The sequence below is a fragment of the Lissotriton helveticus genome, chromosome 8 (genome assembly GCF_964261635.1).
Source record: "Lissotriton helveticus chromosome 8, aLisHel1.1, whole genome shotgun sequence".
Taxonomy (NCBI): domain Eukaryota; kingdom Metazoa; phylum Chordata; class Amphibia; order Caudata; family Salamandridae; genus Lissotriton; species Lissotriton helveticus.
In genome coordinates, this window is record NC_136069.1 from 447,790,922 (window position 1) to 447,807,196 (window position 16,275).

Here is a 16,275-nt window from a genome sequence, read left to right on the forward strand (position 1 = left end):
CAATCAACATTGGATATTCAAGTCTGTTAAATTCCCTAGGCCTTGGGACTCCCCAAATGTTCGCAGGACGGCCGAACACAATCTCATATGGGCTAAGCCCTACTCGAGAGTGCACAGTCGCTCTGGTCGATAAGAGGGCTAGAGGCAAAGCATCTGGCCATGATAAACCAGTCGTGGCCTGGATTTTGGCAAGTTTCAGTTTCAGGGTACCATTGTATCCTTCCACCAAACCCGCCGACTGAGGATGATTAGCACTATGGTATTTTTGATGAATACCAAGGCCACTGCATACACTTTTCATCACACTTCCCACAAACTCACTTCCGTTATCCGACCATACAATCCGTGGCATGCCATACCTAGGGAAATACTCTTTGAGCAACACTTTTGCTGTAGATAGGGCAATATTATCTTTAAGGGGGTAAGCCTCAATCCATCTAGAGAATGCACAAACTACAACCAAGACATACTTCAGGTTGTTGCATCTCTCCATATGGATGAAATCCAACTGAATAATTTCAAAGGGACATGTAGGAGGGGCAAAATGACCAGGTGGAGTAGGAGTGCCCTTGCCAGGATTGTACATCAAACATATCATGCAATTCTTAACCACTCTCTCCGCACATTTAGTAATTCCCTCATTCTTCCATACTGGGGACAACAACTTACATATGCCTTTTGCGCTAATATGTGACGTGCCATGAGCCATGGTAACAATGGCAAGCACATATGCATCCGGTAACATCCATCTCTGCCTTTCTGACAAATCAACCCAACATCCATTCTCATCTAACTTTCCCGTGCTTTCTTTCCACTGAGTCTTTTCCATCTCGGTAGCCTCATTCTGTATCTCTTTCACACTCTCAACTGTGTCTTCACACATACCAGTCTCCGCTGGCCATCTTACTGAACTCGTAACGTACATTCGATGTGTCAGATCTCTAGCTGTCTCCTTAGCAATCTCATCCGCAAACGCATTACCGCGGCCAACATCATCTGTCACTTTCCGATGCGCACTGCATTTGATTATTGCCACCTGTTTAGGCAATGTAAGTGCATTCAAAAGGTCATTCACAAGTTGTCCATTCTGTATCTTCGTGCCATGCGACGTAAAAAACCCTCGTTCTCTCCACAATCGACCAAAACTGTGCGCTACGCCAAATGCATACTGACTATCGGTAAACACATTCACCCGCTTTCCTCTAGACAACACACACGCTCTCGTCAACGCGATCAATTCAGCTGCTTGGGCCGAATTCTGACTCAATCTCGCAGTTTCCACAACCGTACTCAACGTCACTACAGCATACGCAGTCGTCGTATCACCATTCGGCAACTTGAAGCACGAGCCATCAACATACAAAGTACCATCGGGATCTATCAATGGAGTGTTTTTCAGATCAATGCGACCCTTCGTCTCTTCTTCAGTTCTCAAGTAACAATCATGTGGTGCTACATCATCTGATTCCATGTTGATCGGCAACAATGTTGCTGGGTTCAACACATTACAACGCTTTATCCGTATATGACTTGCCAAAGGTGTCAGCTCATACCCAGACAGCCTTGCGCTCGTCAGGTGTTGAGTTTTCGTTTGGTTCAGAAGAGTGTCAACTGCATGCGGAACCATCACCGTAAGCATATTATCCATGACCAAACCTGCGGACTGTCGAATGGACACCGCAGCTGCTGCTGTTGCTTTTAGACAACTCGGTAATGCTCTAGCTACTGGATCTAAGGTCGAAGAGAAATACGCACATGGGCGTTGTTTGTCGCCAAATTGTTGCGTCAAGACACTCAACGCACAACCATCCCTCTCGTGAACGTACAGTGTGAACGGCTTACTGTAATCGGGAGTACCTAACACAGGAGCCGAACACAACGCATCACGTAATTCCGAAAAACTTTGCTGACACTCTTCAGTCCAAGGCAAAGGAGTCGAAACATCCTTGCACGTGAGAGCTAACAATGGCTTAGCTAATAATTAAAAATTTGGAATCCATTGTCTGCAGTATGACGTAATACCTAGAAAAGCACGCACATCTATCTGAGTTTTTGGCACAGTCATTCGCGCAATCGCTGCAATTCTTTCTGGGGTCAACCTTCTCCCTTCTTTTGACAATAAGTGACCCAAATAGGTTACTTCTTGACAACAATATTGCAGCTTAGAAGGTGACACCTTGTGATGTAAGTCACATAAATGCTGCAACAACGACACTGTAGTGGTTCTGCAAATAACCTCGGTATCAGAAGCCACTAATAAGTCATCAACGTACTGAATCAAAGCTGCACCCGTCGGCAATACAAATGCATCCAGTTGACTTTTAAGGGCTTGACTGTAGATCGATGGACTCTCACAATAGCCCTGTGGTGCGCGTTTAAATCTAAAACTGCGACCACCTAAGGAGAATCCGAATAGATCTCTGCTTTCCTCAGCAATCGGAATACTAAAGAAAGCATTCTTTAGGTCGATTACCGTGAACCAGGAGGCAGAAGCTGGAATTAAGGTCAACAAGGCCGTGATATCTGGCACCACAGGAAATTGTGGGACCACGATCTTATTCACCTTTCTTAAATCAATTACAAAACGGTACACAGGAGGTTTAGATGGATCAGTTCGTTTCAGGATGGGTAACACAGGACTATTACACACATTTCCCCAAGTTTCTTCAATGACATCCTTTTCGATCAGGTCATAAATGATCGCTAATAGCGCTCGCTCACCATCAAGAGAAATACGATACTGAGGTATACGTGGTAATCGCACATTTGATTTCAACTGGACCACATAAGGTGGAATGTCCAACAAACCCACATCATTGGGTCCCGTGGCCCATAGTGACGCAGGAAGGGAACTCAGTTCCGGTGGGAACTTATCGATCGATAAGTACATAGGAGAGATTATTCTCTGACCTAATGTAAGCTCCACTCCCGCAGGAGAGCAGTACAAAGTCGCATATAACCGTTTTAACAAATCCAAACCCAAAAGATTCTCGCCACAACCAGTGGAGAGAATCAAGGGAGCCTCCAGCTCACGAGGACCAATCGTAAGGGGCAAAGGGCTGGAGACAGGATTGCTAACAGGGGCGCCAGAGAATCCAACGGAAACATTCGTTAAGCCAGACAAAGGTGCGCCAGGGAGTTTTGAATGCATGATGGAACTTTTTGCTGCACCAGTGTCCAACAGAAAAGGCTCAACTACGCCAGATGTAGCAACTGCGACGTAAGGCCCTCTCTGATCAACCGGAACTGACACTACTCCCTCTCTTTGTCGGTGGCTGTCCTAGTAACGATCACCTGCCTCAATCTCATGTCCAATGTAATAATCGTCCACATGGTACTGTGCCGATCTATCGGACCTCGCATTCCGCTGATCAAAACAATTATTCGCATCCAACGAAGTAGGAGAGCGCTCATTCTGATTCTGAGAGTTACCACGACCTCTACCTCGAAATGCCTGTTGGGGACCACCACGTCCCCCTCGAGCCAAAACATGATTATAGCGATCACGTAAAGTGGGACAATTAAATTTGATATGTCCCTCTCCCCTACAATATGCACACTGATTATATCCAAGCATAGATCTAAAGTCAGAGGAGTCAGAGCGTGACTGCATCCTGGAAGACTGTGCCTGTGGCCGATACTGCTGTTGCGAATCATTTTGATTCGAACGCGGAGGATACGCTTGTTGCAACAAAACCTTTGTTTTAAGCTCCTTCGTTTTCTTATCTGAACGATCACTTTCTTCTTTTTCCCTATTTTCGTAGTATTGAGCCGTCGCTAGTATTTGGGCAGTGGTTGAAACGGCCCATGCACTTTCTGAATTTTTCAATTTGTTGCATAGTTCAGGCAACAAATTTAACACAAACTTATCAACAAACAACTGCTGTCCTCCCTCCGTACTCATGTCCTGACCACTATGATCAATGAATGCTTCCTCAAATCTAGTAAAGAAATCGGAGACACTTTCGTCTTTCTTTTGCTTACAAGCCGACAGTTTGTCCCAATTCACCCTCATCGCTGGCATAAGCGTTTTCATGAGCATAATGATTCTTTGGGGCAAATCCGTAATTAACTGCTCGGGCTTAGCCCCACCAATTTGTCGTCCATCAGCCGCTAATAGCGTAGCCCAATCACCACCCAACTCAGCTAAATGATTCTCTTGGCGGATTTTTGCCCAAATCGGTTGCGGTACAATATTACCAAACAACATGTCGATGTCAGCAAGGTTCATAATAGAAGCATCCACCAGTTGGGATAACTCCTTATAATAACCTGCCGGATTTTTGCGTGGATCAGGCAAGGATTGCTTCACCTGTAAGACTTCTGATCGCTTCCATGGGAGGTGTATCCAAACCCTTTGGAAATACGGCAGAACCACAGGATTAGCGTTCGGATCCCCTGGCATCCAAACTGGTGGAACCTCTCTCATAGGATACTGACCGGAGTTCGCTTTTGAAGTATCGGAATCGTCATCAAACAACACCCGAGAAGGCACTGTAGACCTAAAGGCTAATAATCGCTCTAATGCACGTCGTACCTCTGCACCTACGATCATACCATTCAAAAAGCGACTCTGAAGTTCGGTCATCTCGGGCGGTACATCATCCAAGTCATCATTATCCCACTCTTCCCTCAAGGAGTTGCACATTTCTTCAAACACAAATCTCTGTGTTGGCTCATTGAACTGAGAAAATGTATCGAAAACTATGCGTGAGGTGTATTTAGCAGGGTGTCTAATCCATCTACGCGCCATAGTTTCTAACGTCGCTCTCTCTCTTCCACCAGGGATTTGACTTCGTCTCTGGGGAGTTTCAGAGACATCGGATTGAAGTAACGATCCGGAAAGTGGGGAGTAGAGGGTAGCAACAGTGTTAGGGATACGAGTACGAACGGAAGGAGAAGAGGAAAAAAGAACAGGAGCAACAGCATTAGAAGTGGTTGTAGGATCAGTGGGGGTAGCAGGAACAATAGACTGAGAAGGTACAGGCAAAGAAGCAGTAGGAAGAGGAACAGATAGAGGAGCAAGAACAGGACCAACAACAGGCTGACCAGCAGCCACCAAAACAACAGGAGGGGGAACAGGAGGAACTACAGGAGCCATAGCACCCTGTGCATAAGGAGGTGGTGATTTCATTAAATACGCTAACAAAGGATCCTCTTTCGAGTCTTCTTCCTTTTTATCGAGATTTGACGATAACACCGGATAACATTTATCCGCCCACATGTGATGCAGTCTAACTGAAACTTCCGTTTCTTTATCTGCTTTATCTTGATGGTGACGTTCTGCATCTTGCATTATCGTAATGATACTACTTTCTTTCTTATTTTTCTTAAGCTGTTTGATTTCTTTCTGCCTGGCCTCTTTGCGCCATAACCGAAAGGAATCGAACATAGCCGGCCTAGATTTTCTTTTAAACAGTTTCGCTTCGAGATTATCTAAAATTTTAGTGTCGAAACTTCCATGTGATGGCCAACTAAGGTCACCGTCATTTTTCGTATAACGAATCCAATATTCATTATATATAATAGGGCCCACACCATGTCGACTATAGAGCTCATATATCGGAGTTCCAACTGGAGGTTTCGGACACGAGTCCTCCAACCGGGAGTCCATACTGTGACATTTAAAGAAACCAAGGAAACCACTATGGCCAGGCATCTTGCACGCTAACCTAGTATCAAACTTCAAGGGTTATCGAAGTACAAAATCTTCGTGAAATACAAAACCCTCGGTTTTTGGCAATTGCAACTGTCAAATAACAACTAAGAACCAACAACTAAGAACCACAAATGCAATGGAACCATGCAAAACAACTAAGCACCAACAACAACCAAGGATACTGGGAGCGACCCACAAATACTTAACTGAGAGCTCAATGGCGTCACCAGGAAGGCCCGTCTGTTGTCTCGCCGTACAAAGGACTACGCCAGGCGCCAAAACAGGTCGACAGTCAGAGCATCGGTCCGTCGCAACCGTCAGGAGGCGGGGATCTTCGCAGGAAAAGTCTTCGGACCACTTATTTCGACAACAGGATCGATGAAGCGGGGTGCACCTTTCCTCGGAGATTTCACACGAAGTTCCTCACGATCGTCAGGTTTTGGACCGGTACCGCTGATGTCGCCCCACGTTGGGCGCCAACTGAAGGACTGGGTTCTTTAAGGCCCAGCGGTGCCAGGGAACAACACCTGAAACCTTCGTGGGTTACCTGCTCTGGCGTACAAGTGACAGAGACACGGGACACTTCCTTCGGCGTCAAAGATCAGCGTTTATTACTGCAGGGATACAGAAATCGCAAGAAGTACAACATAGTGTAGGTTCTGAGAGTCTGCTTCAAATTGCAAAAGGGAATCGCTCCTTTTATACACATTTTCGTCATTGCTCGACATAACGAACAAAAGGTTACAACTCAGTTCCCACAGTAAACTTCAAAAGGATTGCATTCATGTTTTCAGAAGCCCGGAACATGATTATAGTAACATTGCCGGTTCCCAACTGTAAAAGCACATCATCTCGCCATAAGGCACATTCCACTCTAGTTGTAAACAGGCGAAAGAAAGAGACAGGAACAGGTGTAAGAAAGACAGACAACCGTAACAGAAGAGTGTGGGGGCAATATCGGAAACGTGATCACAGGATCAAAGGACTCAAACCTAACATGTGCAAAGCTGAAACAATAGACCAACAAGGCAGAATAAGCCTCAAGCTGAGCCATCTGCCTTTGCCGTGTCATTCCCCCGGTCGTAAAGACGACCCCAAAGAATATTCATCTTCCGCCAGAGCTTGGGAATCCCAGGGTCACGAAGCGGACATTGTCCCTTCGCTGGCTACGTGAGGGCAAGAAACAAAATGGATGCCGTATCTAAAATGGAACCCGAGGGTTCAGATGGAAAAACCCGTAAAGGACACGAACCCTTCTAAGTAGTGTAGCGTAAACGCATACACCTACTAATCTCGTCATTTACGGTTCATAGATACCAAACTCGTCCATATCCGAGCATTCCCAAAACGTCGTAATGATTCTCACGGAACCTCAGCTGTGTCATTTTCAAAACACAGAGATGCGCCATATTAACAAGAATACGGCACATCCTTGTGCTCACCCCTTTCCCGGCACTAAAAAGGCTGCCTAGCACCAATCAGGCTCCCTTGAACCATGGTGCAAGGGTGCCTGCTTTGCAGGGATGCTTGTGGTTGTGCAGGAAGTGCCACCTACCTGCATAAAAACAATCATTTATGTGTTTGCTCCTTCTAAGTGTGACTTACAAAGAGCAACAAATAAGGAGAAATCAAAGTATTTCTCCTCGTTGCACCACATTAAAGCCTCCTTTTGAGAAATGTTAGTTTTTGGAGTTACCTCAAAATTATAGATCCTTGTAAATCTGGAGCCAGGGCCCGCGCTAGGCATGGGCAGTGTGGGTAGCTGCCCAGGGCCCCGCGACCTTCAAATGTGACGGGGCCCCCCACGAGTCCATCATCCTTTTAAAAATGTGCCATTGTACGAATTCCAGATGGACAGCCCACCCCCTTGGCGTTTGCAGCCATCGTACAGCGTGCAAGTCCCAAGGCGGGGCCCCCCTCACCTGTGCCCTGCTTCCCTGGGCTGAAAGGGTAATGTGACTCCTGCATCCCTTTATGCTGCCGAAGACTGGGCAGGGTTGGTTTTCTGGTCGTCCTTTGCTTGCACCCCTTTCTCTTCTAATCGCCACATCTGCATGATAATGGCGGATACTTGGCTTGAGGTGTGAAGTGAGCCCTGCCCCTGCATGAATGTAAAGCAGTGAGCATCCTGCAGGGCTCACAACACAAAAACAAGTGACCTCAGGTCACGATGGGCGCCGCTCACTTCCAATGACGGGAAAGGGAGAAGAGCAGAGCACGGAGAAAAAGGTTATTATTTTTTCTTTTTTTAACAGTTCCGTTTTATTCGTTTTTTTTTCTCCAACCAAGCATGTACATTCAAAAGTAACATAAAAACTGTTAAACATAAGTAGTAACTCCAGTTGAGTATAAGCGCTTGTTGATTTTTACTTTCATGTAATTTACATGAAACGAAGGAAGAATGAACAAATGGGTGTGTAAAAGAATAGAGATGATAACATTCAGATGGGGCAGGGACAGAGGGGTGACCCCACATCCATCCTTACCACCTGGAGTGAATGAACCCTCCAAGATACACCCAAGGTATGTAACCCCTCAAGCCACCCACACACCATTCTACCGTTTTATAAATTTGAAAAGGTTGCATTACTCCCTGGCATTATGTTTGTTCGCATCTGAAATCCTTAATTCCCATGTTCCTGGGTGCATCTGTAGGTTCGGTGTTCTCTTTTACTTTTAATAGAGGTATCGAAGGAGAGGCACAGCTAAAAGAAGTAAGATACATAAAAGAAGGGAAGAGGTGGAGGAGATGATAGAATACAGCAGAGAGAGGAGAGCTGAACATAAGGGTCAAAACAGCTATAAAGAACAAGACGCTTAAGGAAAGGGAGATGGGAAAGGAGTGATGTGTATGTAATGGCAGAATCAATGGGAGAAGGGAAGAATCTTGGTTAGGTACAAGGAATTGCATGCAAAAATGAAAGGTAAGATGCTTTGGGAGAGTGGGAGGATGGGAGGGGAGAGAATGATGTAAAATAACACGAGCAGAGGTGTAACACAAAACTATGGGGTCCTGCTCTGCAGAATGTGATATTGGGACCCCGAGACCTCCACATCTCACAGATATTCATTGGCCCTGGGCTGAATGGGAGACCACTGATGGGTTGGGGGCCCCCTGAAGTGTTGTGGGCCCATCTGTGCTGCAGGGGCCTGTACTGTGTCCTAGCACAAGAGGTGAAGCAAGGTAAGCAGTGGGTGAATAGCAGCACATGTAGGGGGGAAGTGAAAGCTACTGGGGCAGAAACAGAGAATGGAGGGTAGAGGTGAGAGAGAGATAAAACATGACGAGTAGAGCATGGAGGGGAGAGGTGGACATAAACCGGACAGAACCAGTGAACACAGTTGTGGATGGAGAGAAAGATGAAAGGTGAAAAGGCAGTGCTGGGATAGGAGAGGTAGATATAAGAGAAGCAGACCATCAGGAGAACTTAAGTGTCATGGAGAAGGAATGGTGAGTGATGGATGAAGGAGGGTAGGACAACAAAGAGCAAGTAAGAGGCTGTGGGAGAGAGGCAGGGGAGAGGTATATTATAGAGAGGTAGAACCAGTGGGAGAAGGTTAGAGGCTGTGAATAGATGAAGGGTTCCGCAGTTAGATAAGAGCTGGGTGTAATAGAGGCAGAGTTAGTGAGAAGGTTAACAGACTGTACCAGAGATAAAGTGAAGTGAAGTGTAGAGTATGGAAGGGAGATGCGGATGTAAGAGAGGAAGAAACAGTGAGACAATGTAAAAGGCAGGGGTTTGAAAGCGGAGAGGTGGGTGTTAAGGGGACAGACCAGCAAAAAAGCAGTAGGAGGGTGGAGGAAGAAATGAGAGGTGAAGGGCAGTACATGGATGGGGCAGGTAGATGTTAGAAAGACGGAACAATCAAGACACCTTACACAGAGAAGAGAGAGGAAATGGTGAGAGGTGGGTGTAGAATGCCAGAATCAATGAGAAAAGTAAAAGGCAAGGGGAAAGATGAGGCATACAGCAATGAGGAAAAAGGTGGATATAAGAGGGACATAGCGAGAAAGAGAAGCAACAAAGCTGGGGATTGCTGAGAGATTGATTTAAGAGGGGCAAAATCCACAAAATATGGTTTGCAGAAGCAACAAGAATAGGAGTAGAGCATAAATGGAAATAGGTGGTGTAAGAGCCGCAAAATCAGTGCGAAAAGATTAGTGTTCAGAAGGATGAAAATGGAGAGAAGATGTAAATGGGGTAAAACCAGTGAAAAAAGTTGAGGCTGGGGAGAGATGAGCAGTGAAGGTAGCATGTAAAGCTTTGTGTTGATGCCCATGCCTGTTAAAACCAAATGCCTTAACCATGAACTTCACAGGTGCAACTGGAGTACAGGGGAGTCACCTGAAGACCCACTTAATATCTATGAGGCAATCTGTTTTACACTTTTATTCATGCACTAATCTGTAAACATCAGATTTGGAAAGATATAGGCCTAGCTTTTCAACCCAGTTTGACGCGTTGTATTTCCACATATTAGAGCTTTAAAATATTCTCACTTAGTGTATTAGGGCTAATATTTGTATTTGTAGCCATTTCAGTGATATCCACATTAGAGAAGTAGCTTCTTAAAGCTTCTTTAACAGTGCCAGAAAATGAATGGTCAGTTGACACTTGCTATGACGTCACTTCCTGTGACATTACATCTTATGCAAATTAGAGGGGCCTCGCATGTTCCTACCCTGCCCAGGGCCCCACAAATCCTAGGACCGGCCCTGTCTGGAGCAGTGTGAAAAAGCCATGGGTGTTGCAGGTAACATCAACAGCAACACCCATTGTACGCCCCTTTGCCACACAAAACTGCGTTGCATAGGGCCAAATTTACATGGCTGCGTTAAGCCATGTCTAGTGGCTTAGCGCGACCTTGTAAATATGGGCTTACATAGAATGCTACCGGAGCGTCAAAAAAGGTGACACTCCGGTGCTGCTAGGGGCTTGTAAATATGCCCCTATGTCCCCCTCTTCACTTTACTACTAAAACTTATTCCTATGTGTGCAGAGTTCGCAGTCAGGGCTAAGAGCTCAGAACATAAAAGATAGAGGAGGCGGAGACCTTTCCGTAGGTTAGTGAATATAATTTTGTATCACTATTGTATTGTACATGTGACTACTGTTGTTGCTGGATTTATAAATGCGAATTCCAGCAAGGAGTGTCCGATATGCAGTCAGGAAGAAAGTTACCTCTCATTCCGTGGCCATGCTGCGAGGAAATAGCCGGCACTATCAGAATCAGTAGCACCCTTGTATAATATTTCAATCACAGAAGTTTAACACAACAGTTATTTCTAATGGGTTGGATGTGTTTGAAGACGATCTTCCCTTAAATTGCCCACCGTATCTAAGGATATGTCCTTAAATTTTACCAATGAGAAACAAAACCACAAATGTTCCGCAGTGTTTCGGCGGTGTGACTGACTAAATCAGATCAAATTATAGCACGGGAGATAAAAAGCTGAAGTAGCGCAATAATGAAACTGAGTGCCGTTTCAGATTATGCCCACCATGCTTTGAAATAACTGCATCATAGCGTGCAATCATGAAATCCTCGAAATACTGGGGCATATTATCAAGGACCGGTGTTAAAATTATAATGGGCTTGATAATATGCCCTTGTTAATTCCCATAGAAGCCCATGTACTGGTGTTAACATGGGCTTCTATGGGAATTAACAAGGGCGTATTATCATGCCCATTATCGCCGTTTTATCAGCAGTTTCCTGTCGATAAAACTGCGATAATTTTAACACCGGTCCTTGATTATATGCCCCACTATTCTTTGCAGAGTGGCTCAACCACCCGTCCGTTTATCAGACATGTCCAAGGTCACAGATAAAATATGGGAAGGCTTCCCCTCGGAAATGTCAGCAGCACGTGCTGGAGGGGAAACAAACAAAAGAAGGAGGGAGCTTGTCAGTGAATAAACGGCCTTGGGGCTGATCGACACGTTAATGGATGCGAGCACTACATTTCCCTGTTTCATTCACAGTTGCAGTTTTATTTAATGGCCACAAAATTAATACTGTGTTTTTTTCTAGACGCTTTAAAGATGCCCAAGATTGTAGTGTAATTTGTTTTAAATACCATTTACAATGATTATTATGTATGATGACATATAAAGCAGTGGAAGGGGAAAGATCTGCCACACAAGCTGGTGATGGTAAAAAGCATGATTTGTGTTCAAGGAGGACAATGAGAGCTGGTAGCAAAGACCTGTCATAAAGAAGCGGGACTGATTTCAAAACAGAGGCCAGAAGACTTCCATCTGTTTTAAAAGGTGCTTCAGAAAGAAGAATCGTTTATTATGTTCTGCACCAGCTGCGAGCATCACAGACATTGCGATGAGCTTGCTGTTATTTTTATGATCATGCATCTCTGTCTGAAACGTGATTTTGTGCAACATGAAAATTACAAAGATGTGGGGCCATTTTGTTTTACATTGCATTATGATCTGGTGAGGTGCTTTTGAATTAAAATGGATTAACATTCTATGAAGATATTTTGCGTTACTCTGGATTAAGATCAAATGGGGCGTTTTTGTTTTACGCAGCTTCGAGATCCAATGAGGCACTCTGTGTTGTCCTGGATGAAGATTCCATGATGGGTTTTGGTGTTAGACTGGATTTAGATCCCATGATTCACTTTTGTGTTACACTGCATTAAGATCCTATGAGGAGCTTTGGTGTTTTGGTGTTTTATTGAATCATGATCCTAGAAGGCACTCTGTTTTTTGGGAGTTGTGGGTTAGGCTCCCATGAGGCTGTTTGATGTTGTTGTATTTCAAAGGGTTACAATCCCATGAAGCTCCCCTGTGTTACTCTGTATTAAAATCCTGTGAGACTTTAGGGGCTAGATGTAGGTAAATCAGATTTTCCGCTTCATAAATACCGAATTTTACCGATTCGGTATTCATGAATCGGTAAATCTGATGTAGGTATTCATTCGGTAAAAAATCCGATTCTGTAATTACAGAATCGGTATTTGCCATTGATTCCTATGGGCCTTGAAGCCCATAGGAATCACTGGCAAATACCGATTCTGTAATTACAGAATCGGTAAAAATACCAACTTGCCAAGGGGGACAGGGTGTCACTTTGACACCCTGTATCACCCCAGTTCTTGCCTTGTGTGCAATGTGACACACATACATGCCTGTGTATATGAACCACATTGCACAGGTGTACATGCACAGATGTGCATGTACAAAGAAATTCGTAATTAGCCATGCAACAGTATTACATGGTAAATAACGAATTTCTAAGGGCCTGTGGCACTGTAAACTGTGCCACCTACATTTGGAATTACAGAATCGGTATATTTACCGATTCGGTAATTTTCAGCCCCCTACATAGCAAAACCCAAATACCGGTCGGTAACGGCCAAAATCGGCCGTTACCGACCGACAATTGGCGACCTACATCGGGCCCTAGATGTTATACCAGATTAAGATCCTATGCGGCTCTTTGGTGTTTTACTGGGTTACCATCCTATCAGACTCTTCAGTGTTATGGTATATTTTGGGGTAAGATCCTGTGAGACTTTTTGATGTTAGGGTGTAATACTTGGTAAAGATCCTATAAGGCTGAGCCTACTTACACTTTCAAACCACAAATGGGGAGCAAAAGTAAGGTGCAATAAGGGTGTGCAATAAGGTTGAGTTTTTGTGCCCTTATTTTTAATCTTTATAATAGTAACTGAATAATAACCCAATTGTTGACTCCTTTCTTTCCCTTAAAATTTAGAATTATATCTATAGGAATCGTAGTTGAATTGTGGTATCTTGATAGTTCCTCCATTGACAGTACCACGATGGCTGCAGCAAAAAAGCCACCAGGTAAGCTGATGCCAAGTCATACTCTGTAGCAGTCTTGCCCAATCTTTCACAGAAATTAGCAACTTTTTCTCTTAAAAAGTATATGATATCCTTTCGGCCTAAAAATATGCGCTTTGTTACCCAAAAGAAGCAATTCCACAAATTCACCACAGTGGAGCGGTTGGCCTACCTATGCAATGGACACTAAGCATTGAAAATGCACACACTCGGCAAAATATCCTCAATTTCACCTTCTGCAAAGCCCAAATAATGTTCTTTGGTGAGTAGACCGTAAATCGTTTTAGTGTTTAGGTGGCATAAAACTTTTAAAACTGCCCAGCTAGACATTTATAGTGGGTCATGATAAATAACCGACTTTGGAAGCCCTAGGGCGGTGAGAAGAAAAACGATGCCCTGATCGGCACCAAGGGACAAAAAGTTTCAGTCTGGATATGGGGGTTCACATCTATTCAACTACTGAGAGCATATAGCATGACATTGGTACCTATGCCTTTGAATGCTGCCTCGGATTGTATACGTTGTGCATGTTTCTACAGTGCGGACATGGCCTCTGGTGTTAGAATGTATTAAAATAAGAACAGTTTTTGTTACAAAGTATGTAAAGAGAGTGATAAAAACAAATATGAATTGAATAAATCACTGTTTTAGATGTGACAGAAGAGATAATATTAAGATACCTGTGCCACCTCTCAAAGTCAACACCTACTAGGTGATCACATAAGATCACCTCTCATATGAGGCTTTTTTATTATATTAGATAAAGATCCCGTTCTACTATTTGGTGTGATACAGAATTGAGACTTAATGAGGCACTTTGGTGGTCACTTGGATTACTATCCCATGATGCCCTTTGCTGGTACACAGGATTAAAATACCATAAGGCTCTTTCGCTTTATATTGGTTAAGGATCCCAAAAATACTCTTTAGTGTTCTACAGGATTAATATCATATTCTGCTGTTTTGTGTAATACAGGATTATGGGCTACATGTGCAAAGCATGTTTGCAGTTGGAAATGGCCGACCGGGCCATTTCCGCTGCAAAAATCCTTTCACATATGTACAAAACCCAAATTGTGATTTGGTAACTCATTACCTTATCAAAATTTGTGTTTCCGATTTGGTATTTGGAATGGGCGTGTTTAGGGATTCCCTTCCAAATACCGACTCTGAATGGGATGTATCAATTCTTTTACAACCGAATTGCGGTCACAAAACATTCATATTTTACCAACTCTTTGAAGGACCCCTTCCCTTTTGAGAAAGGAAAACAAATATTTTCCAAGAGCGGGCAGTGGTCCTACGGACCACTGCCTACTCTTAAAAAATGACACTCCAAAGTTTATTTTTTTCTTTTAAACACATCCATTTTCTTTTAAAGAAAACGGGTTGCATTTGAAAAAAAATACTGCTTCATTTAAAAACACTCACAGACATGGTGGTCTGCTGTCCTCAGCAGGTCACCATCCCTAAGATGGCGTTGATTCCTAATGGGCCACAAATTGCGACCTACCTCATTAATATGCATGCGGTAGGTCTATTTGTGACCCACTAAGAATCATTCATAAAACTCAAAACAGTTTCATACGTTAGAAATGCCAATTTCCTAATTACGATTCTGAGAGAATCGCAATTAGGAAATCGGTACTCCTAATATTAGGACATCTGGCCCTAAGATTTTATAGAGGGCTTTGCTGATTTACTAGATTACTATCCGATAATGTCCTTTGGTATTATACAAGATTACAATTTCCTGAGTTTTTTTGTTTTTTTACTGTATTACTATTCCCATAATGCTTTATGGCGTTTTCGAGGATTAATAAACCATGATCTACTGTAGTATTATCCAGGATTATAATTTTATGAGTCCCTTTGGTTTTATATTATGATTCTGCAATGCTCTTTAGACGGAACATAATTAAGATCCTATGAGGCCCATTGTATCACCATTGAGTCATATGCGGATGACACGCAAGTTGTTGTCTCCCTGTCCCACGACTCTGAGGTAGCAGCTACCAAGTTCTCTTCCTGCCTGCAGGACTTAGCTTCCTGGATGACAAATAACGGCCTTAAACTAAATGGTATTAAAACAGAGATCTAAGTGGTGGGGAAATCACCTTCTATCTGGTCATCGGCATGGTGGCCAGAGATTCAGGGTCCTATTCCTACCCCTAAAAAACAGGTTAAAAACCTAGGAGTTTGGTTGGACTCTACTCTCCCTTTTGAGGCACACACTAAAATGGTTACAGGGAAGTGTTTTGAAATCCTTATAATGTTAAGGAAAACTCTGGACGTCCTTCCCACCCCAACCAGGAAAACCCTGGTCCACACCCTGGTGACATCTGAATTGGACTATGGAAACATTCTCTATCTAGGAGCAACTAAAAAATGCCTTCGCAGGCTGCAATGTATTCAGATTGTGGCGGTCCGCTTAGTTCTGAAGTTTCCCAGAAGACCTTCAACTGGGAAAGCTGTGGATAACTTGCACTGGCTGCCGATTAGTAAATAGAATCCTTTTTATAGCCTTATGCATTAGTCATCGTTGGTTGCAGGGCAAAGGTCTGAGTTACCTTCATGATATACTCATCCCCTATAATCCTACACATCATCTCAGATCGACCAGGACTTATCTCGTCACAGTTCCCAAAGTCTAAAAGCAAGAATGGGTGCTCGGTCGTTTAGCTATTTGGCAGCAAAAAACTGGAATACACTTCCTTTTTTATCAGAGCTGAACCATCGAAGACTCCCTTCTGCGAAAAATTGAAAACCTGGCTTTTACAGCTTTAG